This window comes from Akebia trifoliata, chromosome 5 (genome assembly GCF_017979445.1).
Source record: "Akebia trifoliata isolate Shusen 1 chromosome 5, ASM1797944v1, whole genome shotgun sequence".
Classification (NCBI taxonomy): domain Eukaryota; kingdom Viridiplantae; phylum Streptophyta; class Magnoliopsida; order Ranunculales; family Lardizabalaceae; genus Akebia; species Akebia trifoliata.
The window spans coordinates 16,720,902-16,746,889 of record NC_141379.1 but is presented as its reverse complement, the minus strand read 5'-3'; the positions used below and the strand labels follow the sequence as shown (position 1 = coordinate 16,746,889).

Below are 25,988 nucleotides of genomic sequence, written 5' to 3'. Positions count from 1 at the left end.
TTATAGAACAAATGTTTTCCGAGAAAAAATATTTTTCAAAAAATGTTTCCACAGAACAAGATTTTCTGAAAGGAAAATATTTTCTAAAAGAAAATAAAAAGAAAATTGATATTTTACATGGACTTTGGAAGAGTACTAAAATACCATTTTGTGTCAAACCAGGATGTTAGTTGCTAGCAATAACCCGATCGACCAGTTAGTCAAAACAACCGTCATAGGGATGCACCCTGTAGAGAAGATCAATTTCGGGAGATTCATGTTGAAAAGTGCTCTCTACTTTCACGAGTTTGAGATATATTGGAACCTCTTACGTGCTATGGCTAACCGTTGGAACCCCTACCTTCATATGTTCCACATTGGGCATATGCACCTATGCCCCACTCACGAGGATTATTGTGGCATCATGGGGATACCCACTTCAGGATCTCTAGTTAGGCCCTCATTGAAAACCGAATATTCTGGTGACCTCGCCACAGGGCTGAACATTTCCAAGGAAGAAGCCAATGCCTTAGTCCATAACGGGATATTGGACTTAGTACCTTTACTGGGCCCGTATCGCTCTCGCAGTCACCCTATCAATGTAAAACCCGAAGCCTGACGAGCCACTAGAGATTATCGATTGTGCCTAGGAATCCTAGCCCAATACATACTGACCTCTAATAATGATGGCCAAACTATCCCTGAGTCCTTCATAGATATAACCTTTCAACTCTCAAGGAAAGCCAATCCAGTACCCCTCATCCTAGCTGAAACTTTCTCAGGTCTAGATGCCATAAAAAATGGTGAATGGGAAAGCTTCAAAGGAAGCCCCTACTTACTCTATATGTGACTTTGTGACCGTCTCAAAATTGTAGATGTTCTTTCAAACCTCGAGTATAGGCCAGAGCACTTTTCCAAAAGAAACCTGTTAGTGTGTCACAACTCAGTCAAGGCCTGGAACAAATGGTTAGACTCTCCCCTTGCCCGTCATATCGGTTTAAGATGTCCTTGGTGGATGACTGATCCCCCTGTTCTAGGAACCAAAGGATCCTACTATGTCCGTCTGATCGGTTTAGAAGAAACAACTTTTTACCATCCTAATTTGATCCCAAAACAGTATGATGTACCCATAGAGTTATCCTAACCTCAGCACAAAGCTTTCTTTCCCCCCGAGCCTTTGACTGAAAAGTTAGTGCACCTCATTGAGAAGGCTTGGAACAAGAGCACCTTAGGGTATCTAGACGGACCAACAGAATTCAAAGAGCCAGTTGTTAGAGTCAAGAGGGTCAAGCCTGACAGCAATCCTGATGACCATCAAGACAAAGCTAAGCGTCCATGTAAAAATAGTTCAAGTCAAATTTGTTGAAAGATGTTTTTAATAAGAACATTTCTTTGTCAATCATTTTCAATAAAGCTATTTTTTTTTCTTTCAAATAAATACTTATTTCTTCTCTGAATGTTCATTGTGTGAATGGATTAATTAATGGATTGGTGCACAAACCTCAATAAAATGATTCTTTAAAATGTTATCAAGGGGGTAATACTGAAATTGACTAAATCCACCTTTGATGGGGTCATATAGGATTATCATTGCGCCCAAACTCAAGCGTCCACCTCCTAGTTGGAGTCGTAAGTCCAGTCAGTTAGAACGAGCCATAGTACCAAGTTAACAAGCAGAGATGTCTTCAGAATCTGAGCTCACAGAGATCCGTAAGATCTTGGCAGCCTTTGTCAATGATATCAACAGCATAAAAGGCAAAGTGCAAGTGTTAGATCAGACTTCAGAATTAACGGGCAATCCCCTAGATGACCCAAAGGGAAATAAGGTTGAAGAGAAACGTCCACATGAAGTCTTCGAACTCGACGGAAACAAATAGTATGTTGATGAAAATCTGGCGTTATCTAATAGAATGTCTCAATTGGAGTAAGCTATGAAGAGTATAAAAGGTATCGATGAAATTTAAGCAAACATTGAAGCTCTGAACCACATTCCTAGAATCCATTTGTCAGAAAAGTTCGTGATGCCGAAAATGGACAAGTTTAGTGGGATAGGGTGTACGAAAACGCATCTTAAGGTGTATGTTACCAACATGCGCACTATGGGGCTCAGCGATGAACAGATGACGTTATTGTTTCAAAGAACTTTATCAAGATCAGCACTACGTTGACTAATGTTTCAAGATCTAGTTACTGTGGGTACATGGGAGAACATGTCAAAAGCCTTCTGGCATCAGTATAAATACAGTACCGAGATTGAGACTTCAAGAAGGGATTTGGAAGCAACTAAACAGAAAAATGGGGAGACATTCACTGATTTCATTGGTCGCTGGAGGGCCAAGGCTACCCAAATGTGGGATAAAACTTCGGAGAAGGAACATGTAGCGATTATCCTAAAGAACCTCTCACAAGGATATGCTCAGCACCTAGTGGCCCAATATCTCCCTACTTTTCAGTCCTTACTACAAGTCGGAAGCCAACTCGAGGATGCATTTGCCTCTGGGATTCTTTCTAACCCCTCAGATAACAAGTCTAAGAAATCTTACGTTCCCAAACCTAGTACCAACCATGTCTACATAGCCAACACATCAGCCATCCCAGCTCAACCCCCAGCCCGGACTAATAACCAGGTTCACCCAAGTCAACCTCGAAGTCCACACCAATTTACCTATTTAGGGATGACCCTTACGGTAGATTTGCAAAAATTGTTGAAAAAAGGGTTGCTTACCCCGATTCAACCCCGACCTCTACCAAATCCCTTGCCAGCCGGACACAACCCCAACTTATTCTACGAATTTCATCAAAATCCTGGCCATCACACGGATCGATGTATCACCTTGCGCCATGCCATTTAAAACCTTATTGACAACAAAAAGATCACAGTTCCAATCGGTATTTATCCCATTGCCGGAATAGCTTTTACTGATGAGGTTTTCACTACGAACTATGAACCATTTGATCTAACCTCGGATGATACATATTGTTTATCTCCGCCTCGCTACAGTAGTCCCGCATTCACTTGTTAGTTGTTGACTCAAATGAACCTGAAAAGCCCTGTATCTTTGACAGATGAAGATCCATACTTGTTAACTGAAGAAGATGAGCCTTACTCCCTCTCCTGTGATGAAGTTAGACATATGACTCGAGAGGGAAGAGTTTTTAAGCCATAAGAACTCTGTGTTGATAATCCTGCAGTCCTGGCAAGAAAAGAAAGAGAAGATCCTATCAAAAAAAATATCGAAGAAGATAACTCCGTGATCAAGCAATTGAAGAAATCAGGAGCTAATATCTCGATTTGGGGTTTACTTATGGCTTCCACTGCCCATAGGGAGGCTGTTCTCAAAGCATTAAGTACAGCCTAAGTCTCCCTTGATACTTCTCCAGATCAGCTGGCCAGCATAGTAGGGGTGACTTACGTGGAGAATATCTTATCCTTCTCAGACTCAGATCTCCCAAAAGAGGGAGCAAGTCACATTAAGCCATTGCACATCACAGTTGACTGTAACGGGATGAGTGTACCTCTGATTTTGATTGATAACGGGAGTGCACTGAATGTCTACCCTTTGAAGACGGCTACTTGTCTCGGGTTTAAGGCTGAAGACCTCAAACCCACTAATCAAGACGTTAGAACCTATGATAACATCAAGAGGGATGTACTGGGAATTTTGCACCTTCGATTGTCCACAGGCATAGCAGAATTTCCTGTGGAATTTCAAATCATTGATATCCAGTCTTCTTTAAATTTACTGTTAGGGAGACCATGGTTACACTAGATCAAAGCCATCCCTTCCACGCTACACCAGAAGGTCAAGTTTATCAAGGATAGGCTAGTAATTACTCTTCATGGAGACACTGAAATTGTAGGGATCGTAAATAGTATTGAGGCCAAGAATGAGCCACTGCTTGAGATTCAGCCAGAACAACAGGGGATAGAACTTAGTGGGTTCGAATTCGAGAAGATCTGCTCAGTTCAATGGGATTATTCGGTGAAAGAATATTTCCCTATTGAGAACACCTCTAACTGTTATATGGCCATTATGTTCAGAAAAATGAAAATTTTCCCAGGTATGGGTCTAGGTCGCAAGCAATAAGGAATCAAAGAGGCACCAGTGATTAAAGAAGTCATTGTCACATTCGGGTTAGGATATAAGCCTACTAAGGAAGATTGGGCCCAATATTGGAGGACAAAGCGGGACAAGGCAATTGCAAAAAGGCAAAGACGCACCACGGATCTCATTAAAATGAAGCCCTATCGAAAAACCCTCAATGGTTATTTTGTGAAAGAAGGAGAAGACTTCCGTTACTGTGGGTTCCCAGAGCCGTTCATTGATCATATCACAGGTACTCGTCTGTCGGGGTTTGAAATCTTCTTTGACGTGGAATGGCCTGAAAAGGAAGCAAGCACAGAAGTTAAAGAAAAGAAAGTTGAAGACTGGCAGCTCGATCTGGACTCCCTCAACATTGATCAGCTATTCATTAAAGATCACAGTGTCCTACTGTTGTCAGTTGAGAAGGGGATCCCAAATCCTTAGTCTGTAATCAAACCCGTTGTTGGGTATCTTTCTAACTATCATGTAATTAGGCACGCCAAGGATGGGTCTGTTAGTCCCATTAGTTCTGTTCAGTCTGACATGCCAGTTGAGTCCTTTATTTCTGTTAAGTCGAATAAGTTAGTTATTTCTGTTGAATCGGTTATTTCTAGTGAGTCTGTTTTTCCTGCTGAGTCAAGTGAGTCTGTCAAGTCTGCAATGAGTCCTATTACCCCATCTCTTTTTAGTGAAATGAAAGAAATTTTTGATTACCCCGAGCACAATAATAATTTAACTAATAATTTGGCTTCAGAGGGAGAATCTTTTGACGAAGAACCTCTCCCTGAAATAATCAAATTACTTGAACAAGAAAATGAACGTCGGGCTCAACCTTTAATAGAGGAAGTAGAGGTTATCAACCTCGGAACGAAAGAAAGTCCTCAAGAAATTCGGATAGGGGTCACTTTATCTCCCGATGAACACGAAGGGATAGTAGACTTGCTTAGAAAGTTCAAAGACGTGTTCGCGTGGTTTTACGAGGATATGCCGGGGGTAAGCACAAACATTGTTCAACATCGGATTTCGTTATATCCTGATGCTCGACCAATCAAACAGAAACTTCGACGTATGAAGCTAGAATGGACTCTGAAAATTAAAGAAGAAGTTACGAAGTAGATTAACGTTGGATTTTTGGAAGTAGTAGAATACCCTGAGTTGATTGCCAATGTCGTCCCGGTACCAAAAAAGGATGGAAAAGTCAGAATGTGTGTGGACTTCAAAGATCTAAACAAAGCAAGCCCAAAGGATAATTTCCCTTTGCCACACATAAATGTTCTAGTAGATAGTACAGTAGGACACGCTTTATTGTCCTTCATGGATGGCTTTTCGGGGTACAACTAGATAAAAATGGATCCTCGAGATATGCAAAAAATATCGTTCATCACACAGTGGGGAACCTTTTGCTACAAGGTTATGCCTTTTGATCTGAAGAATGCTGGAGCCACCTATCAAAAAGCAGCCACGACTTTACTACATGACATGACACACAAGGAAGTCGAAGTTACGTAGACGAGATGATAGTCAAATCCAAAAAATGACTGGGGCATGTTGCTGTGTTAGAAAAATTTCTCACGATGATTCAAAAGTACCAACTCCGCCTCAACCCGTAGAAATGCGTATTTGGAGTAACTTCTGAAAAATTGTTGGGATTTGTGGTCAGTTAGAGAGGGATCGAAGTATATCCTGTGAAGATTAAAGCTATCCAAGAGATGCCATCGCCTGAGACTGAAAAGCAGATTCGAGATTTTTTGGGCAGAATTCAGTATGTTAGCAGATTTATCGCTCAACTCACCAACGTCTACGAACCGATTTTCAAACTTCTCAAGAAGAATGAACCAACAGTTTGGAATGAGCATGTCAAAAGGCTTTCGACCATGTCAAGGAGTATCTCTTAAACCCACCTATTTTGGTTCCACCTACACCGGGTGAACCACTTCTTCTTTATCTGTCAGTCACAGAAGAAGCTATGGGATGCATGCTTGCACAGTATGACAAAGATACTCACAAAGAAAGGGTTACATACTACATCAGCAAAAAGATGTTGGAGTATGAACGAAAATATTCGACTCTCGAAAAAACTTGCTTAGCATTGGTATGGACTACTCAGAGACTCCGGCACTATATGCTGTCTCATTCAATTATCTTGTTATCTCGGATGGATCCTCTCAAGTATCTTTTCGAGAAGTCGGCGTTGATAGGGAGAACCGCACGATGGTTGTTGTTATTATCAGAGTTTGACATCACGCATGTTACACATAAATCTATCAAGGGGAGAGCTGTAGCAGAATACTTGGCAGATCACCCTGTAGTAGAAGGAATAAGGCTTGTTGATCAATTCCCAGATGAGAACATCTTGCATGTTAAAGAAGAACCGCAAAACCAAACATGGCAATTGTACTTTGATGGAGCAGCCAATCAGAATGGGTATGGAATAAGGGCAGTCCTGTTTTCTCCGGAAGGATGCCACATTCCTATCGCTATTAAATTAGCCTTTTCAAACACCAATAAGACGGTTGAATACGAGGCATGTATCGCGGGGCTCGAAGCTGCTTTGGACCTGGGCATTACAGAAATTGAAGTTTTTGGGGATTCAGCCTTGGTCATACATCAGTCATTGGAAGAATGGAAGACTAGGGATGAAAAGTTGAAACCATATCATGAGTATTTATTAAACTTAGTTAGTAAGTTTAAAACTAGCCTGTTCCAACACTTATTAAGGGAGGATAACAGATTTGCTGACTCCTTAGCAACTTTACCTTCAATGATCCATTTGCCCCCTGGCATGGAATTGAGGCCGACCACTGTTGAAGTCAAAGACAAACCCGCATACTGCCATCAGATCAACATTGCTACTCGACTACTCGATAGAAAGCCGTAGTACACAGATATAAAGAGAGTGTTGGAAAAACAAGAATTCCCGGAAGAAGCATCGAGAAAGGAACGACAAACCCTACTAAGATTAGCATCTCAATTCATCCTGTGCGCAGGAAGTTTATACAAAAGGTCTTATAATGGGATTCATTTGTCGTGTGTTGATGAAGATCAAGCTGAACAGATAATGGTTGAACTACATTCAGGAGAATGTGGCATTCACATGAGTGGCAAAATGTTAGCTAAGAAAATTATTAGACAATGATACTACTGGCCCACGATGGAAACAGATTGTCATCACATGATCAAAACCTGTCATAAATGCCAAATACATGCGAACCTTATACATGTGCCACCATCTCAATTAGTTGGTCTGATTTCACCATGGCCATTCTCAATTTGGGGAATTGACATTATTGGTAAAATATCGCCTAAGGCATCAAACGGGCATGAATACATTCTAGTTGCTATCGATTATTTCACCAAGTTGGTCGAAGCTGCCTATTATGCTGTCCTCACTACGTCTGGAGTTGTAAAGTTTATCCAAACAAACATCGTCAGTCGATACGGGATACCTTCGGAGTTAATCTCTAATAACGGGTCACACTTCAAAGCTAATGTTATTAAATTATGCTCGAAGTTCAAAATCTCACACCACAAATCATCCCCTTACCGCCCTCAGACTAATGGAGCAGTCGAAGCAGCTAACAAGAATCTTAAGACTATCATCAGGAAAATGTGTGAATCACATCGAGATTGGTTAGAAAAACTACCATTTGCACTATGGGCATATCGAACTTCAATCCGATCCTCTACTAGAGCTACTCCCTACTCCTTAGTGTATGGCATGGAAACAGTCTTGCCAGTCGAAATGGAAATTCCGTCTCTTAGGGTCTTGTTAGAAAGTCAGTTGTTAGAAACAGATTGGGTTCGCTAACGGTATGAAGAATTGAATTTGATCGAAGAAAAATGATTAAGAGCTTTGTATCACGTGCAAGCTTATCAAAGAAGAGTCGCCCGTGCGTTTGACAAAAAGATCAAGGCCCGTCACTTACAAGTCGGGGATTTAGTACTCAAAGAGAATCGAGCACCTATCTTTGACCCTAGAGGGAAGTTCAAACCAAATTGGGGAGGTCCGTTCATTGTCAAGGAAATACTACCAGGAAAAGCTGTCAGGCTTCAAGATCATGATGGAATCGAATTACCAGAACCAACCAACCTTGACCAAATCAAACGGTACTACATTTAAGGAGGCCATCTTTGACCGAATCAATTCTCCTATTACCCAGTTCAATATATCCTTTCTCAACCCCTTTGTAGCCTTTTCAAAAAGAAAAAAAATTATGCCTTTTTATTTCTCAGCCTGATTACCTAACCTAAGGGAGGGAAGGATTCGAACTACGTTTTGGTCTGATCCCAAAATTCTAGGGTACGTAGGCAACCTGAGAAGTTACTTCAGGCCCGACCACATCAAAATAAAAAAAATCTATTTCCCCACACAATAAAAAATCAAGAAAAAAATTCAAAAGAAAAAAAATATCTTCAAAATGGGGAAGAAAGTTCAAGGCAAAATAAAAGAAATGCCACACAAGGGGCATTCGGGTTTTTGAGCCTCAAAATCTCTTTCTTTTTATACCTAGTCCTAAGCTTACCTATAAAAGTCCTCCTATGTACTGTGCGAAAAGTCAAGGAAGATAGTAAAGCATGATCAAACAGCAATTCCATAAGGAAGAAAAGAAAAAGAGAAAAAATGCCTGCTAGGTTGAAAACCCCGAAAAGGCAACTTAGGCAAAAGTTAAGGCAAGCTCGCAAGGTTGAAAATCCAAAAGGACAACTTTGACAACAATCAGAGTAAAGAAAAAAAAAGAAAGCTTGCTAGATTGAAAACCTGAAAAAGCGATCTAGGCAAAAGTTAGAGCAACAAAGCAAAAGAGAAGAAAAATTAAGAGTAGTTTGAGTTGAAACATCAGAAGTCTAAATAATCAAGTTCAATACTTAGTTTAAACAAGGCACAGACTCAAAAACCACAAGTATTTCGTCTGCGATCGATTTGAAAATTGTTTACTTCCCCAAGTAAATCAAGGAAGAGAAGGGTGAATTCTATGATGAGTCTCAAAAAGAAATATTTTATTCTCCTGAGCCTGACTCAAAATCTTCAATAAAACTAATCAAAATTAAAAGTTGGATCTTTATTGCGCTTGTGGTAATCAAATATTTCAAACCTTCATACAAGGGGCATTTTCTTTTTTCTCTAAATATGTAGTTTCCCTCTTATACTAGGGGCATTTTTTTTTAATTTTTGCATGATGTGTTCAATTATCTTCAATGCCATGTTTATTGTCAAACTAGGAGCTTTTATTTTTGAGCAAGCTTAATCCTAAAAGATAATGAGAACCCCAAACTTAAGGTTACCCTCTTGATAACAGTTTTTCAAAAAACCCTTGAGGTTCAAAAGAAATAAAAACTCAGGTTTTAAATTCATAAAACTTTTGAGGTTCAAACAAAAGCACTTCGGATCTCACATTTGACTATGCCCAGAGATTAACTAATAATTCATTTACCTAGAGTAGGAGATATGGCATTCTTTCGTTCCCAGATTCTTTTTCAGATCCATTCATTCTTGAATTTGATCATTCTTTTCCAGATTCATTATCTTCCAGATTTATTCGTTCCCCGATTCATTTTAATCAATATTCTCCAATTTCATTCATTCTTTCCCAAAATTCCTTCATTCCTCTGCCAGTTTTGCTCAGATGCCGTCAAGGGTTATCTTGGACTTTGCTCAGTTGTCGCCAAGGGTTATCTTGGATTTTGCTCAGATACCGTCAAGGGTTAACTTGGATTTTGCTCAGTTGCAGCCAAGGGTTATCTTGGATTTTGCTCAGATGCTGCCAAGGGTTAACTTGGATTTTACTCAGTTGCCGCCAAGGGTTATCTTGGATTTTGCTCAATTGCCGCCAAGGGTTATCTTGGATTTTGCTCAGTTGCCGCCAAGGGTTATCTTGGATTTTGCTCAAATTCTGCCAAGGGCTAACTTGGATTTTGCTCAGTTGCCGTCAAGGGTTATCTTGGATTTTGCTCAGTTGTCGCCAAGGGTTATCTTGGATTTTGCTCAGATGCCGCCAAGGGTTATCTTGGATTTTGCTCAGTTACCGCTGAGGGTTTTCTCGAAATTATGCTCAGTTACCGCCGAGGGTTTTTTCGGAATTATGCTCAGTTTATGCTCAAATTATACTCAGATTATGCTCAGTTTGCTCAGTTTATGCTCAGTTATGCTCAGTTTATGCTCAGTCTATGCTCAGTTTATACTCAGTTTATGCTCAGATTATGCTCAAATTATGCTCGGTTCATACTCAGATTATGTTCAAATTATGCTCGATTCATGCTCAATTTATATTCATTTTATACTCAGATTTTACTCAGTTCCAACTTAAACTCTTTGAGATTTATCACAGATTTTAAGTCACACACTTGCACAGTTGTTACATCAGTCAAGGAGAATTTTTTAAAATTCAAGGATCTGACACTGCCAGTGAGAGCTCGCGCTCAAGGACCTGAAATTTTTTAATTCGGGGAGAGCTTTATCCTCAAGGATTCGAACACCTCGACGAATTGCTAAATCAGGTTGCAAAATGAACTGTCACTAGCTTTGGCATTCGGATATCGCACTATCTACCAAAATAGAGTTGCTATCTAGTTTGCATCAACCCTCTGTCAAAGAGGGGCATCTGTAGACACCCCATTTTTGCACTCGCCTGATTAATCAACTCGTCAACTCGATCGCAACGATTCCCAATGATGGATGATTATTCCATTGCTTTATTTTGTTACCAGATATGTTTCAGAAATCCGGATGAGGTATCATAAACTGACAAAATCTTAGAAACCACGCTACGCTAGGAAAATATAATCTCAGAAACATAGAAACCATCATTTTTTAGACAAAAAGAAGTTTCACGATAAAAATCACTAAAAAATGATCAAATTACCAAAATACCCCTAATCTTAAAATATCCCTAGAGCCTACATTACGCTTAGGAAAATCCTTTCGAACACATAAAACAATAAATCGGAACTAAATAAATCATTTCATCAATTTTCACAAAATTTGACAAAATTACGAAAATGCCCCTCATAAAGTTCACGACCATTTCACATTAAAAAAATTTCATAAATGACACAAACCAATATTTCCATTGAATAACTTACAAAAAATCGATTCTAAAACATCCTAGAACATAAAAAATCGACTTAAAACGTGAAAAGTCCTCTCCGAGGGTAAAACGGTAATTTCACAATTTTCATAATTAAAATTTTCGAAATTAATAAATAAAATATTAAATTATTAAAGTAAAATATTAATATAATTAATTTAAAATTTTGAACCAAAGAAATCGATCAATTAGGCTCTCAGGCAAAATTGTTGAGGGTTGCCAAGATATTTCTTCAAGGAACCGTCCATTTGGGGGTCCAAAGAATTAAAGATATAATATAGGAGGTTCTCCAAAAAATTAAAGTCAACCAAGCATGACTAAATTCAAGGTATTAAAGTCAATCAAATAAGACTAAAGTTAAAATTAAAGTAAATCAAGTAAGACAAAGTCAAGATATTAAAAGTCAACCAAGTAAGACTAAAGTCAAAATCTTAAAGTCAATCAAATAAGACCAAAAGTCAAAATCCTAATAGAGTTCTAATTAAATAATAACTTTATTTAATAGAATTCTAACTAAAATACAACTCTACCTAAAACAATTCTAACTAAAATACAACTCTACCTAAAACAATTCTAACTAAAATACAACTCTAATTAAAAGAATTCTAATTAAACACTAATTCTATCTAAATCAATCCTTAAAAAAATTTATAAATAGGGGTCCTCACACCCTATTTTTGTATCAAATCATAAATCCTAAGAGAAGTAGGTCAAAACTCTAATTTTGAAGTCCCAACTCTTTACCTAACACCCATACTTCAATTTTAGCTTGAAAAATACCTAGAAGCCCTTCAAAAACACCCCAAAATCCATAACAAATTCTAAGAATTCAGATCCAAGAAAGAGATACCTTACCTCGGAGATCAGAAATCAGATCCAGAGATAGAACGAAGCAAGGAGTACGGTACGATGAGCAGTTTTATCAGATCTGTGGGAATAAAATCTTTGCGCTTCGAAGGTAAAATTCTTTTATTTCTTCTATCTAGATTTTTTTTAGCAATGTAATCTTATTTGGGATAAGTAGAGACCGACATTGGCAGGACGGGGTTGGTGCCTAACACCTTCCAACCCCGTAATGTGATCCCCAGATTCAGTTTTTCTTTAGTAGATTAATTTTTTTATCCATTTAGAGTCAGTATTCGATTCCTAGACTGTAATAACTAGGTGGCGACTCCCAAACCTCAAAGGTCAAAAGCGGATCCGCGCACCCCGCGAATCGAGGACACTTTCAACTTGCCATGCAAAAACCTTCTCTAAAAAGTAGAATTGAACACACACGAATTGATGAAACGCAGAATGTCATTGCGAAGCCCAGATTGAAATTGCATTTCAAAAAAATACTACCGACTCCAGCGACTACTCAAATGGAGCAGGCCAACATTCTTGGGGTAGATATAGAACAAGCTGCTCATAGATCAAGTCCCATAGATTCTTTGAAGCCTGTTATTCAGATTGAACCTAAAGATACGAGTGTGACTCTAGATAGGCAAGAAGCTGAAGCTGAGAATAATGTATTTCCTAGGAGAGGTAATTTTACACACTTTTTCTTTGTTGAAAATTTCATGTTTCTTATGTATATATATATATACCTAATTCTTTGTGATTTAATCGTTACCGCAGAATCATCAACCGATATGCACTCCATTGCTGATTTGTTCGCCTTAGAGGATTTTGTAGTCCTCCCTACCTTCTTGGGTATGGGAGATGTTTGGAATGTCAGTCATCTTAGTAGGGGAATTTTGAAATTGGTTGATACTAAAGACCCCTCAAAGAGTGATGGAGACGAGGTTTCTTCATGTCCTCGTCAAAATTCTCATGGCACTACATCAACTTCAACTACACATACAACTCCTATCACATTGGCGTTACCTACTTCTAATAAGTTCGTTGATTCATCTGTGATTGCTCTGAAGTCGCGTGGAATGCTTACTAGTTCTACCCAAACTCGATAAGCTTCCTTGCATGATAGTGACATCGACTTATGCATTCAACAAGCATTACATAGAGCTCATGATGAATTCCTTTGATCTAGAGTTGAGTTGATGCTCAATATTGGTTTTTCCAACCTAAGAAAATAGCAATCTCTTCATATGCATGCCATCGCCTCTTTCTCAAGGATGCTTTCATAACTGATCCTATGCCTTTTGTAAATTTCTTCGAATTGCTTATAGCTGGAGTGGAAGCGTATGTTTTAAGACAAGAGAAGGCTTTATCATCTTTGTCAACAGATGATAGGGATCTTCAGTTATCCGTCTTAGATAAGGAAACTCAGCTAAAACGTCAATCAGTGAATAGTTTACGTACACAATTGACTGAAGTTAAAGAGAAAGAAGTCGAATTGACTAAACGAGAAGCTAAGTCAAAAATTGAGTTGACTCAGATCAGAGAAATGCTACCACAAGTCGCTGCTTCTAAAGAGTCTCTTAGTACTCAAGTTCAGAAAGAGGAGGAGGCTCTACTTACTGTTGAAGCAGAGTGTACTCGCCTACCTAATGCTCCAATCATTGATGATGATGAAATAACTGCTTGTAAAGTAGAGAGAGAGTCTTTGAAAAGAAGTTTTGGAACTTACTTCTTTATATTAAGCTTATTTTTTCATTTATTTATTTATTTTTATTGTATAGGACTTAGGAAATTATAACATTGTTTATTTCGTTCGAAATTAATAAAATTCCCTTCTATCCTTATATGAGTATATTATTTTTTGTTGATGTGGTTGAACTTGAAGTAACTTTACAGGCTGCCTACGTACCCAAAAATGGGATCAAACCATAATATAGTTCAGATAGATAATACTTTAAGTTTTGTCTAGATCACCCTCTCGGGTTTTCAATCTAATGAACTCAAATTCTTTTTTTTTTTTGTGGACCGTTCACAGTTTTAACTCATGCGGGTCAGGAGTATCATGTAGTTAAAACTTGTACGATAATGAGCATTATTAAATAGTTTAGGCTTGTGTTAGGAAGCACTGTCAAGCAGTTTAGGCTCGTGCTGAGAAGCATTGTCAAACAGTTTAGGTGCGTGCTGGGGAGCAACATTCTTTTAAGCATAGTATCTTTTGAGGAACTTGTCGTTGATTGGACCAAGATGTAATCCTTCTGGTGTTACAAGAAGGTATGCACCATTAGTGTATATATCTTTCACTACATGAGGCCCATCCCATTTTGGATCAAACTTCTTTTCAGAACGGTATGAGAGGATGATTGGTCGTTGTACAGCAAGAACTAAATCGCCAACTTGAAAAGAACGTGGTCGAACTTTCTTATTGAATGTACATGACAGACGGGCTTGGTAACACTCTAGTCGTTGTTGTGCTTCCAATCTCTTTTCATCCAATGCTTCAAGTTCAGCCAGACGTAACTTGGCATTCTCATCGTAGTTAGACCTTCTTGGATAGTAATCCTTAGGGAAGGTATCTAACGTTCCAAAGGGAGAACAACTTCAACACCATAAACCAATAAGTAAGGTGTGGCTTGTGTGGAGATGCGGTATGAGGTTCTATATGCTCATAATGCTTCTCCAATTTATTCATGCCAATCTTTTTTTGATTTTGAGACAACATTCTCAAGAAGCTTGTAGAGAGTTTTGTTGAAGGCTTCAGCGAGTCCATTTGCTGCAGCGTTGTACACTATAAAACATCTCTGCTTAATATTAAACTTCATGCAGAATTGATCTATCAACGTATTGCTAAAAGATTTCCCATTATCTGTCATGATATATCATGGAATGCCGTAACGGAAGACAATATTATTTTTGATGAAGTCGACTACCGTTTCTTTCTTGACCTCTTGAAGGGAAACTGCTTCAGCCCATATAGAAAAGTAATCAGTTGCAGTAAGGACATAAAGATGTTGTATTGAGGATTTTGGGAGTGGTCCAACGACATCAAGTCCCTACTCGTCAAAGAGCCAAGCTTTGATTGTATGATGCAATGGCTCCAGTGGTTAACAAATGTAATCTCCATGGAATTGGCAAGCTTTACACCTCTTTGCATGGTCTAAAGAATCTTTCACCATAGTAGGCCAGTAAAATCCCATCCTCTTCAGACTGTGATAGAGTTTCGGCCCTGACTAATGTGAACCACACACTCTAGAGTGTGCTTCTTCTAAAGCATCTTGGATTTTATCATCTCCGAAACATCTCATTAAGATGTCGTCGAAAGAGTAACGATATAACTTATCGTTGAAATATAAAAATCGAGGTGTCCTACGACGTATTTCAATTTTGTGCTTTAGGTCGTCTGGCAGCTTTACATGCTGTAGATAGTCAATAAGTGGTTGTCTCCAATATTTGACTTCGACTATTTCGACGGCGTTTACTTCGTAAGACTCACAATTTTCATCTATCAAATGAGATAATACCCACTTATGGCAGATAGGGATACTCATTATCTCTCCTTCTGGCATAGTCAAACTTGCAACAAGACTAGCCAAAGCGTCAACCTACTTGTTTTCAGCTCTTGGTATATGCCTGATGATGACGTCTTCGAATTGACTTACAAGTTGTACAGCATAGTAGTGATAAGGCACTAACTCATGCTTTCGAACGTCATAATGTGTTGAGAGTTGGTTAATGACAAGTTGTGAGTCCCCATACACATAGAGTTGGTGTAACTTCATCTTTAGCCCGAGTTCTAAACCAATGATCACAGATTGGTATTCCGCAACATTGTTTGAACATAGCTTCGTCAAGGCAAACGAGAATGGCAATACTTCATTTTGTTGGGTGAAAAAAATTACACCTGCCCTCGTTCCATCTTTTCTAGCGGCCCCATCAAAGAACATTCTCCAAGCTTGAAGTATATTAATAGAGAATACTTTTTCATCTAGCAAGTCGTGAGACAATTTCCATCCAGCGGGAATAGGATGATCAGCAAGAAAGTCGGCTAACGCTTGCCCTTTTACAGCCTTTTGAGGGATGTAAATAATCTCAAATTCTGATAAGAGAAGGGCCCATTTAGTTAGTCTTCCCTACAAAACTGGCCTTGTCATGATGTACTTGAGTGGATCAACTCGCGTAGTGAGTCAGATTGTGTGCGATAACATGTAATGTTGGAGTTTCTTTATGGTAAAGATGAATGTTAAACATATCTTCTCAATGGGTGAATAGTTTACTTCTGCTCCAACAAGAGTTCAACTCAAGTAGTAGAGTGCACCTTCTTTTCCTTCGTCATTTTTTGAGCCAACAATGCTCCTAGTGACATTTCTTGTGCACTAATATAGAGAATCAATGGCTTTTCAAGAATTGGTGCAGAAAGAATAAGAGGCTTGAGAAGATACTCCTTAATGCTTTTCAGAGCATTCTCACAAGCTTTATCCCATTCATATGATGTATCTTTCTTCATTAATCGACTGAAGGGATGACAACGCCCAGCTAAGTTTGAAATGAACCTACGAATGTAAACAAGTTGGCTTGTAGACTTTTGAGTTCATGAATGTTCTTTGGTGCCGGCATCTTTTGAATGGTTTCAATCTTGTTTTGATCGATTTCAATATCGCGATGCCGAACCACGAATCCCAAAAATTTACCCGAGGTAACTCCAAAAATGCATTTTAATGGATTCATCTTGAGCTGGTACCATCGTAATCTATCGAAGGTATCACATAAATGTTGTAAGTGATCTTCTCTTTTCTGGACTTTACTACTAGGTCATCAACGTAACATTCCACCTTGTCATGTAGCATGTCATCAAAGATTTTCTGCATAGCTCGCTAGTAAGTGGCACCAGCATTCTTAAGTCTAAAAGGCATAATTTTGTAACAATATATACATTTTGAGGTACGAAAGGCTGTAAGTTCCTCGTCTTTTGGCGACATTCGAATTTGATTGTAACCAGAAGATCCATCCATGAAAGACAAGGCTTCGTGTCCTGTAGTCGCATCAACCATAAGTTCTATGATTGGGAGTGGAAAATTGTCTTTTGGACATACATTATTCAAGTCGCAAAAATCGACACATACTCGAATCTGTGCATTCTTCTTTTTTACCGAAACTATGTTGGAAATCCAGGTTGGATAATTTACTTCTCGGATGACGCTAGCTTCTATCAACTTGTCGACCTCTGTCTCAATCTGTGGTATCACTCTGGCCGAAAATGACATTGTGCCTGTTTTATTGGGCGAACTCCGTATTTAACTGCGGGCTGATGAACAGCGATCTTCGGGTCAAGTCTTAGCATTTCTTTGTAAGTCCAAGCAAATACATCTTTGTATTCTTGTAGCAACTTGAGGTACTCGAACTCTTCATGATGGTTTTGAAGAGTGCTGACGAACATGGGTCGCAGCTCTTCAATTGTATTTATTTCTTTCAAGTCATCTACAGTGGCTTATCTGCCTTCTTCAAAGATCGGTGGAGCATTTTCGAGTCTTCATCTGACGACGTAGAATCTTCTTCAGGAAATTTCTCAATGGTAATATGATTTACTGAAACGACATCTTCAGAATTGTTTGTTCCAACAGTTGAAGCTCGGCTATTGCTCGTTTGATTGTGATGATGATGGTGCGTCGCTTCACAACCAATGCATCTGATATCGAGACCTCTAAAGCTGCTTGTCGTTTAATGCGAGATGGAATAGTGCTATGCAAGCCACTACTATCTTTAGGCTCCAAATATTTATTTCTTTGCTTAGGTCGACGTCGCGATTCTCTTCGTATTTTTACTCCAACATTCTCTTCGTATATAGCAGACGCACGAGGTTCATGAATTTGTACATCATGATGATCATTTAAAGCACCCAATCGATCAAATACCGACGTGGTAGAGATGTGGCCACCAATTCGATCAAAGACCGATGTTTGTGGAACTGGTGTTTCTTTTACAGACTCATTGATGACTTCTACTATAATATGTTGTGAAGAAGCCATTTTCATCTTAGAAATTTTGATTGGAGCCTCTGGCGTATACCCTAGTCCTGCTCATGTGAATGAAACTCTTTCTCTAACTCGAACGAGTTTGACTTGTGTTGCAGTTAAACCATGAATTTGATTAGTTTGTAGTAGTTCACCCAATCGCATAGGTTCACCTTTTCCATAACCGGTAATCTTGAATAACTTTGAAGTTTTAGGACCGAACCAACTTTTGGACTCTACTTTTGCGAGGTTATCTTCATGGTCCTTCACGATTAACGTAGTTGGGACAACATTTTCCACGGGTATCCTTACTATGTAAGATTTTTGGAGAGGTATAACCAGAAAGGTTAACTCTTCTTTCAGTATCTCCAATTTGACTTTAGAGATAGAAGGCTTGGTTTCTGAAGAAATCTCTTCAAAAGGTGACTGTCCTGACTTCCGTCGCAATTGTGGCACATAATTAAGCATTGGGGTAGGCAACACAATTGTGGATGACGCGTCCACTATTGATTGACTCACCTTAATCTGTTGAGTTTCTAATTTTTGCTTCTTTAGTTGTTCTTTCTAAAGCTGAGGACCAAGAGAAATCTTTTAGGCATAATTCGTAGTATGCTTTCCTTTGTCAGATTTTTGCTTGCTAGATGGAGGCATCGAAATTGGAAGTGTTTCTTGAATGATGTCACCTCCAAAATAAAATTTTGCATCGGCAAAATACGTTACTACCTTGTCAAACGGTTGATCTTCGACTATTACACGTTTCTGCACACCATCTTGGTAATACTTGAAGCATTGATGTAACGTGGATGGACCAGTTTCATACAACCACAGTCGACCGAGAAGCAAGTGATATGAAGTTTTACAATCAATCACGTGGAAGAGCACTATTGACTCCAAATCTGCAATAGAGAGCTTTACTCTTATCATGTCGATCGCTCTTTGACCTCCTAAGTAGAAACCCTGAATCATCAATTTACTGCGAGCAAGTTGATCCGATGAGATGCCAACTTGTTTCATAGTACGAATTGGCATGATGTTGACCGTAGAACTACAATCCAAGAGGATTATTTGAATTTTAGTTTCCCTCACATAACCTATAACATAAAGAGGCCTATTGTGAGGTCGAGACCCCAATTGGAGATCCTCATCAGTGAAGGTGATTGTGGCCATGCACAGACCATCTTCTCGTGGATCTATGTTAGGTTGAATTTTCTATTTTGAATTAGTTGAGCTTTGCTTTGAAGTAAGCTGAACTTTTTGGAATCACTGGACAAATCCAAGTCGACCTGCGAATCTTTTATTTTTGAGGTGCTATTGTTTTTCTCAAGTCGTTGATCTCCATCATTGGAAGTAGTAGGATATTCTTTGGACCTATCATCAATATTATCTTCTAGCACTTTCGCTTCCACTTGATAACATGACACCGTGCAGACTTCCTTTAAGAGCTTCTTGGGTAAGAATTCTAGAAGAGTAACCGGCACACAGGGCAGTTGCTGAAGGATGTCTTTGGGGTCTATGGGCGGAACTCGGAAAGCCTTCTTCTTTGTTGCTCTCTTTCATTTCTTTGACCCTGTACTTAGTTTTGCCTTTCTTCTCTTTCTCTTTGGCTTCGAAATAAAAGGAGATGGCACATATATAGGGCATCTTTTTTGACGAATGACAACTATCCATCCTTCGTCATCAACTGAAGCAGATTCTAAGATGTCTGACTTTGAATTTGAAATCGAATGAGATTGTTGTCCTTGTTGAAGTGAAGTGGGAAATATGATGATCTTTATTTGATTTGGCCTTGCCCCCAGTGTGGGAAAGGCTTTTTTAAAGTCAGAATGTATGGATATGGGTTGTGGTGGTTGAGGTAGAACTTTTGGAATTTGAGAAGATGGAATCTGTGTTGCATATTGACTTGCCAAGAATATTGGATCAAAAGATCCAAAGGTGACAGATGTTATGTTGGAAGTAGCAATATTTTCGACACAGTCAAGTTCAATTTTCCCTTGACGTGCCAAATCCATGATTTTCTCCTTGAAGACGAAACATTTTTCAATCGGGTGACTAATCACCCTGTGATAATGACAATACCTCGGCTCATTGTTACGACCTACTTCTTCGGGTCGTTTGGGTATTGAAAGTTCGATGAGCTTTAATTTCAGTAGCTCTTCAAACATACCCAAAACATCAGCATCAGGAAAAGGGTATTCTTTCACCTCAAGTTCTTTGAGAGTTTTCCAAGCTTTTCCTTTTTCTTGTGTTGAATCAGCTTTTGGCTAATCTTCTCTTCTCTTACCTGTGATCTTGACAGGTTTGCTGGTGGTGGTAGATAAAACTTTTTTAGTTTTGACGGACTTGTCATCCTCCTTTTCTTGCCTTCGAGACTCGCTTGGTCGTGGAATCTGATGCATAACTGTACTCTGCTCCATGTCGTGGGTTCCAGTGGCTAGCTCTTCGAAAGTGTGTGGCTTGATTCCTTTCAAGATGTAAAGGAGTTGCCAGTACATCCCTTGAACACACATCTCGATAGTAGAAGGTTGAGAGAGTCGATCCATACAGTTGAGGGAAAGATTTCTCCATCACTCGATGTACTCGATAACCGATTCATCCTTCTTTTGTTTGACGACAGCGAGTTCCACCATACTCACTGTTTTTCTAGTGCTGTAGAAGCGGCCAAGGAATACTCTTTCAAGTTGATCCCAACTGTCTATTTAGTTAGGTTTCAAATCAGTGTACCAATATAATGCATTGCCGCAGAGGGAGCGAATAAATTATTTCTCCATGAAATCACCAATGTACCGGCGTTATTGTAAGTTTCGATGAAATGGGCAATATGCTGCTTTGGATTGCCTTTTCCTTCGAATTGTTGGAATTTTGGTGGTTGATATCCTGCCTAAAGACGCATTTGTTCGATGCGTTGAGTGTAGGGTTTGGAATAGTCCAATGAAGACTGTGGCATGCCCCCATACTGAGCACGAATGCTGTCAGTAATCATTGCTTGCAGTTGTTGAACAGAAAGTGAAGCAACAGACCCCTGTGGTGGATCTCGAGTAGCTTTTCGTGAACCAAAATAGTCTGCTTGTTGTTCTTCTTGGTGCGGAGCCACGTATGCTTCAGGGGTGAATCTTGGAGGATGTGAAGGTTCAGCACTCGATTCATTCTCTTTGTCTTTCTGTTCCAAACGACTGACGAGAGTTGCAATTTTGATATCTTTGTCTTCCATTGCTTTTGTTAACTTGTTGATCGTGTCTGCCATCTGAGCAACTTGTTCCTCTATCGTTAACGCTCCAACTATCATCAATACTATGATGGATGTGTGAGTTTGTGATGGAAAAATGATCGATAAAGATCTAGACAATCCCTCGCTTGACTTCGAATCAGATCCAGAATCTGACGAGTCATCTTCTACCACATCCGCCCACGATTTCTTCATGGTAAGTGCCATTTTGGTGGCACGTTTCTTGGAGTGATGCTGGAGAGGCTCCACTAGCTTGGATCCACCAGTCTTTGTCATTGTTCGTGTCACATGATGATCGCGACTAATAACCTGAGTAGATTCAAGATTGGAAGAAAGGATTTTCTTACCTTTCTCAGTAGCGGCAGATGCGATATCATTGACGTTACGAGATGCCATCGATGCTTTAGTTGATGTTCTTGGAGTTGGCTGAAAGATGAGAGGTTGAGATGGTCCTACCGGGCGTGCCAGAAATTTGTGGACAGTAAATTTCAACAGATCTACCTCGAGATTTGTGAAATATGATCGCAAATGATTTTATTAATTTTTTGATGAAAAGTAGATATAGATCTCAATGTTTCCTCTTATTAACAGTCAAATACAAAATAATGATGATGACGTATGTAGCTTTTCTTCTCTCCGAGTTTCGCGCTTTATCGACTGAGAAGGATGCTTTGACGTTGGCTTTGCTTTGTGTTTGATCTTCTGCAGAGGCTTCTGTAGATTTTCTTCTTTCCGGACTTTGCGTTTTATCGACTAAGAATATTTTCTTGGCTTCCTGAGAAGGGCTTTATGCTTGATCTTCTCTTTAGTCGGAGCTCGGATCTCTGAAGAACCTTGTTTTGTCTCTGGAGGAGGGCTTGAGAGCTTCTTTTTCTCTAGAGGGAGAGCTTCTGTTTTCTGAGAGAAAGTGATCCAGATCCCCTCTCAATGAGAGAGGCTCTTGTATTTATAAACTTAAAGGTAATTTAACTTTCCAATTATACCCCAACTTAAAGAAGTTTAATTGATTTGTTTAAAAGGCTAAATTTGTCCAAATTCCATTTAAAGATTTTATGGATTATTATTGGGCCAAACTCATTTATTTAGGTATAAGGCCCAATATTTAATATGGATCACTTGGATTTGCTAGATCATGGGCTTTATCTATGAAAATTCAAACCCAAACATATGAAGTTTGTCCCGATAAAAGGACCCCCAATTTAGACTTGTGAGCCTAACTGTGAGGTTAAGGACTTTATTTTGATTTATAAAATTCATGAGGGCTTCTTTAAAATTTTGAAGCCCACAATCACGACTAGTTGGGTGATCACTATCTCAAAACACAGATTTATTTATACTTTTCCCAGGCGTTTATCTCGATTTCTATACTTTTTTTTTATCGGTAAGCTGAGGCTAAACTTATCGATTAGGTAAATAAGTATATTAAGCCTCAATTTATCATAGTTAATGTTATACTGTTATAATTAGGCTTAATTATACAAAATAAATATAATTATCAGAAAACTAATCGTGTGTGTTCATTATACAGGTCAATGATCAACTCATCCAGATAAACACCAAATCAATCAATCAAGAATGCACTATAATCATGAAGACCAATCAAGCTACCATGAAAAATTGGATATCCAAATGTCTCCAGATCAATGTGGCACAATGATTTTCACATGGATCGCCATAAAATTACTTCAGTGTGCTCTGCACATGGCGACTATTTTCGATCCATTTAGAGTACCTTAAGTCTATAAATAGATCATTTTCCCAATTAGGAAAGAGTCTTGGGTCTCTTGTCCTAGTCTTTGGGCTCTTGTCTCTTCTCTTCTTCTCCCTTAATGCCCTTGGTATTTTCTCTGTAATTTTTATTTTATAGTTAGGCTTTATTTCAACAACTTCTCTAATTTCTCAAAAAAATATTGTATCTTGGTTAACATGAGTACAAGTAGTATTTCTTTTACTTTTTCTTGTATATTTGCCATGACCATAGGCTAAATTCTTTCTATTAGTGAGAGGAGGAAGCCTATGAGCAAACTTTAATTCTGTATTGTTTCTGTATCCTTTCATATTTTTATATTGTTTATAGGATTTACTTTAAAGTTTTATCTAACTCTGATGGATTAAAGCTTTATATGAATCTCTACGCCTCATATGCTTAACTTTGATGTTTTATGCTTAGACAAGATCAAGATAGAATATACTTAAACTAGATATTTAATGGTAGGGACTTCACACATTACTGAGTGAAGGAATCCTAACTATAGTATTTTCTCAAAAGCTTCATGCCATATCTTCCAACCCAAGGAGTTCATACCAAGCCCTTGAGGTTGAATGCAAGGAAGGATAAACTCAAATACAGTTTTATTTGCTAATCCTAGGTTACTTTAATCACTAATAGGTATTTATCTCTTTTATTATCCTAGCATAATTTTCTCTTATATTGTTTTATTTTCTAGCAACATTCATTTACTTTCCACTTTGTTTCACAAAAATACAAAAGTAGGTTTTATATTACAACATAGGTTAACTTCATTTTTGCTAACTTGGTAACATCCCCCCTTTCTCTTGGGTTCAATCCCTCACTTGCCCACAAGCTAAGGAGTATAAAAATATAATTTCTGATGAAATGACAATAATAATATCCGAATTTTGGTGCTGTTGTTGGGGAAAGGTGTAGTTGTTCTAAGTTGGTTGAAGTTATTTCTATTTTTCATTGATCCAACTTTTTTTCTGAAAATCAAAAAATTTTGTGCTCATTTTAACTAAGGAGAAAATCTAAGATCTGTGGAAAAAATTCAGACACAAATCTCGAGGTTTCAATGTGACATAGTAGATTTTGACTACACCACATTAATTCTAGAGAAGTTATTTCTCTAATTTTGACACATCTCTTGATTTTACTTTTGGATTGCAGTAGTAGGTTTAATTTCTATTTTGCTCAATTTCTAACACTTTGTTTCTTTTGGAGGTTGGAAATAACTTTTGATAAAAAGACTAAGTATGGCCCATTAGATCCAAGATTCATTCCATCTTGCTGAATTTTTCTTTATTTTTATATTTTTAGTAAGGTTTCTTTTCTGTTTTATATCCATTGGTATTAGAAACGTTGTAAAAATTTCATTAGTTCATAGAGCTTCAATCTCTAGAGAAACCCTTCCTCCCTCTTGGTTCTCTCATCCAAGACTCCTTTAATCTAAGGTTCTTAGCCTCTTTTCTTATATTTTTGTAGTTTTATTTTCTAGTTTAGTTTCTTTTTGGCTAAATAGTCTTGTAAGAAGTAGAAGAAGAAGAATTTTTAAGTTTCTCCATGAAATGAAGAAAAGTTCTTTCATCTCTTATCTTCCCTCTCTTGCAATGACATTAGGCTAAGTTCCCCTCCATTGGAGAGTGAAAAATTCTAGAGCAAGTTTTTGTGTTGTTTCTAATTTCATGCCTTCCTTTTATCTAAATTGCTTATGAGTTCTCTTTAAGATTTCTTACATCTTTTATTCTTAATATAGATACTTTATGCTTAGATTAGATTAAGATAAAGTATGCTTAAACTAGATAATTGGTAGTAGGAATTTTTGAAGGAATTCTACTTTGTTTATGTTCTCTCATTTGATTTCATTTGCTAAACTTTCCGATCTAAGGAGCTAACACTAAGCCCTTACGATTGAGTTATAAAAAGGCTAGAGCCTAGGAATTGCTCATCAATATGTTCTAGGTAAATCCACCTCTAATGGTGCTTTAATTTCATAAGTTTAATTGTTTTTAACTTCATTTACTTTGGTTAATTTTCTAACTTTAAATCTTCTTGATAAATTCAAAAATATAAAGAAAAATAGTTTTAATTCCTTTTACTTAATTCAAATTTTATCTTCTTAACTTAACTCTACTCCCCCTTTCTCTTGGGTTTGATCCCCTACTTGTCCCACAAGTAAGGTAAAATTAATATTAATATTAACTCCGGTGGGAAGAACAAGGATAGTCACACCAGAATTTTAGAGTCGTTACCGGGAAAAGGTAAAGGTAGTAGTGGCAAGTTTTGATTTAAAATTTCTTTCTTTCATTTTTATTTTATTTTATTAATTTTTCTTTTGATTTCTTTCTGTAAGTTCAAGTGTTCTTGAGGGTTTAAGAGAGAAGAAAGAAGAAAAAAAAAAGTCATCATTCCCGTGTTCTTTTTCACCCCAGACAGCAGAAGTTAAACTGACTGTAACTTTCTGCTCTGATTTTCGATTAACTATTATAGTATATTGATTTGGTATTGAACAAAATTTTCTATAAAATGTGACAAAGTCAGCAAGATTTTGATATGTCAAATTCTATTTTTCAGTCCGTTTACTATCATTTCTACTAACATTTCTGTTTTACTCCTTGTAGGTGTATATTTTTTTTCTTCTTTTCTTTCAATTTCCTTTAATCTTTAGTTAAGTTTATGTTTCTATTTTAGAAACTCTTGTATAGAATTCCTTGTATTTTTTTAATTATCTAAGAAGGGTTGGATTGTAATAGACTAAGGAAGGACGATGGATGGACAATAGCGTCACCGCTCCTTAGGTTAGCACAGCAAAATTGGAATTGGTGGCCTAAGTCGACTCAAACTGTCTTCACCCCGTGTTAGACATTACCTGAAACACCCACGCCTCTCTATGCTAGTGAGTTACTCCTTTCCTTTGTGTGTTATTTTTTCAATTTGTACACACGTGGAATAGTTAATTAAGTAGTAAAATAAGGATTGGAAGTCATTACCAATTCCTTACTCTAATTAGGATAATCAACTCACTAGTTATCC

At 38.0% G+C, this 25,988-nt stretch overlaps 1 long non-coding RNA gene across 1 annotated transcript in view; it reads left to right on the top strand.

Annotated features, from left to right (window-relative positions):
- Positions 1-24,117, top strand: part of LOC147401567 (uncharacterized) — a 34,949-nt gene extending 10,832 nt beyond the window's left edge. Inside the window, exon 4 of the long non-coding RNA XR_015178216.1 lies at positions 22,749-24,117. This is a non-coding gene — a long non-coding RNA (uncharacterized LOC147401567). The remainder of the gene's footprint in view (positions 1-22,748) is intronic.
- The last annotated feature ends 1,871 nt before the right edge of the window (positions 24,118-25,988 follow it).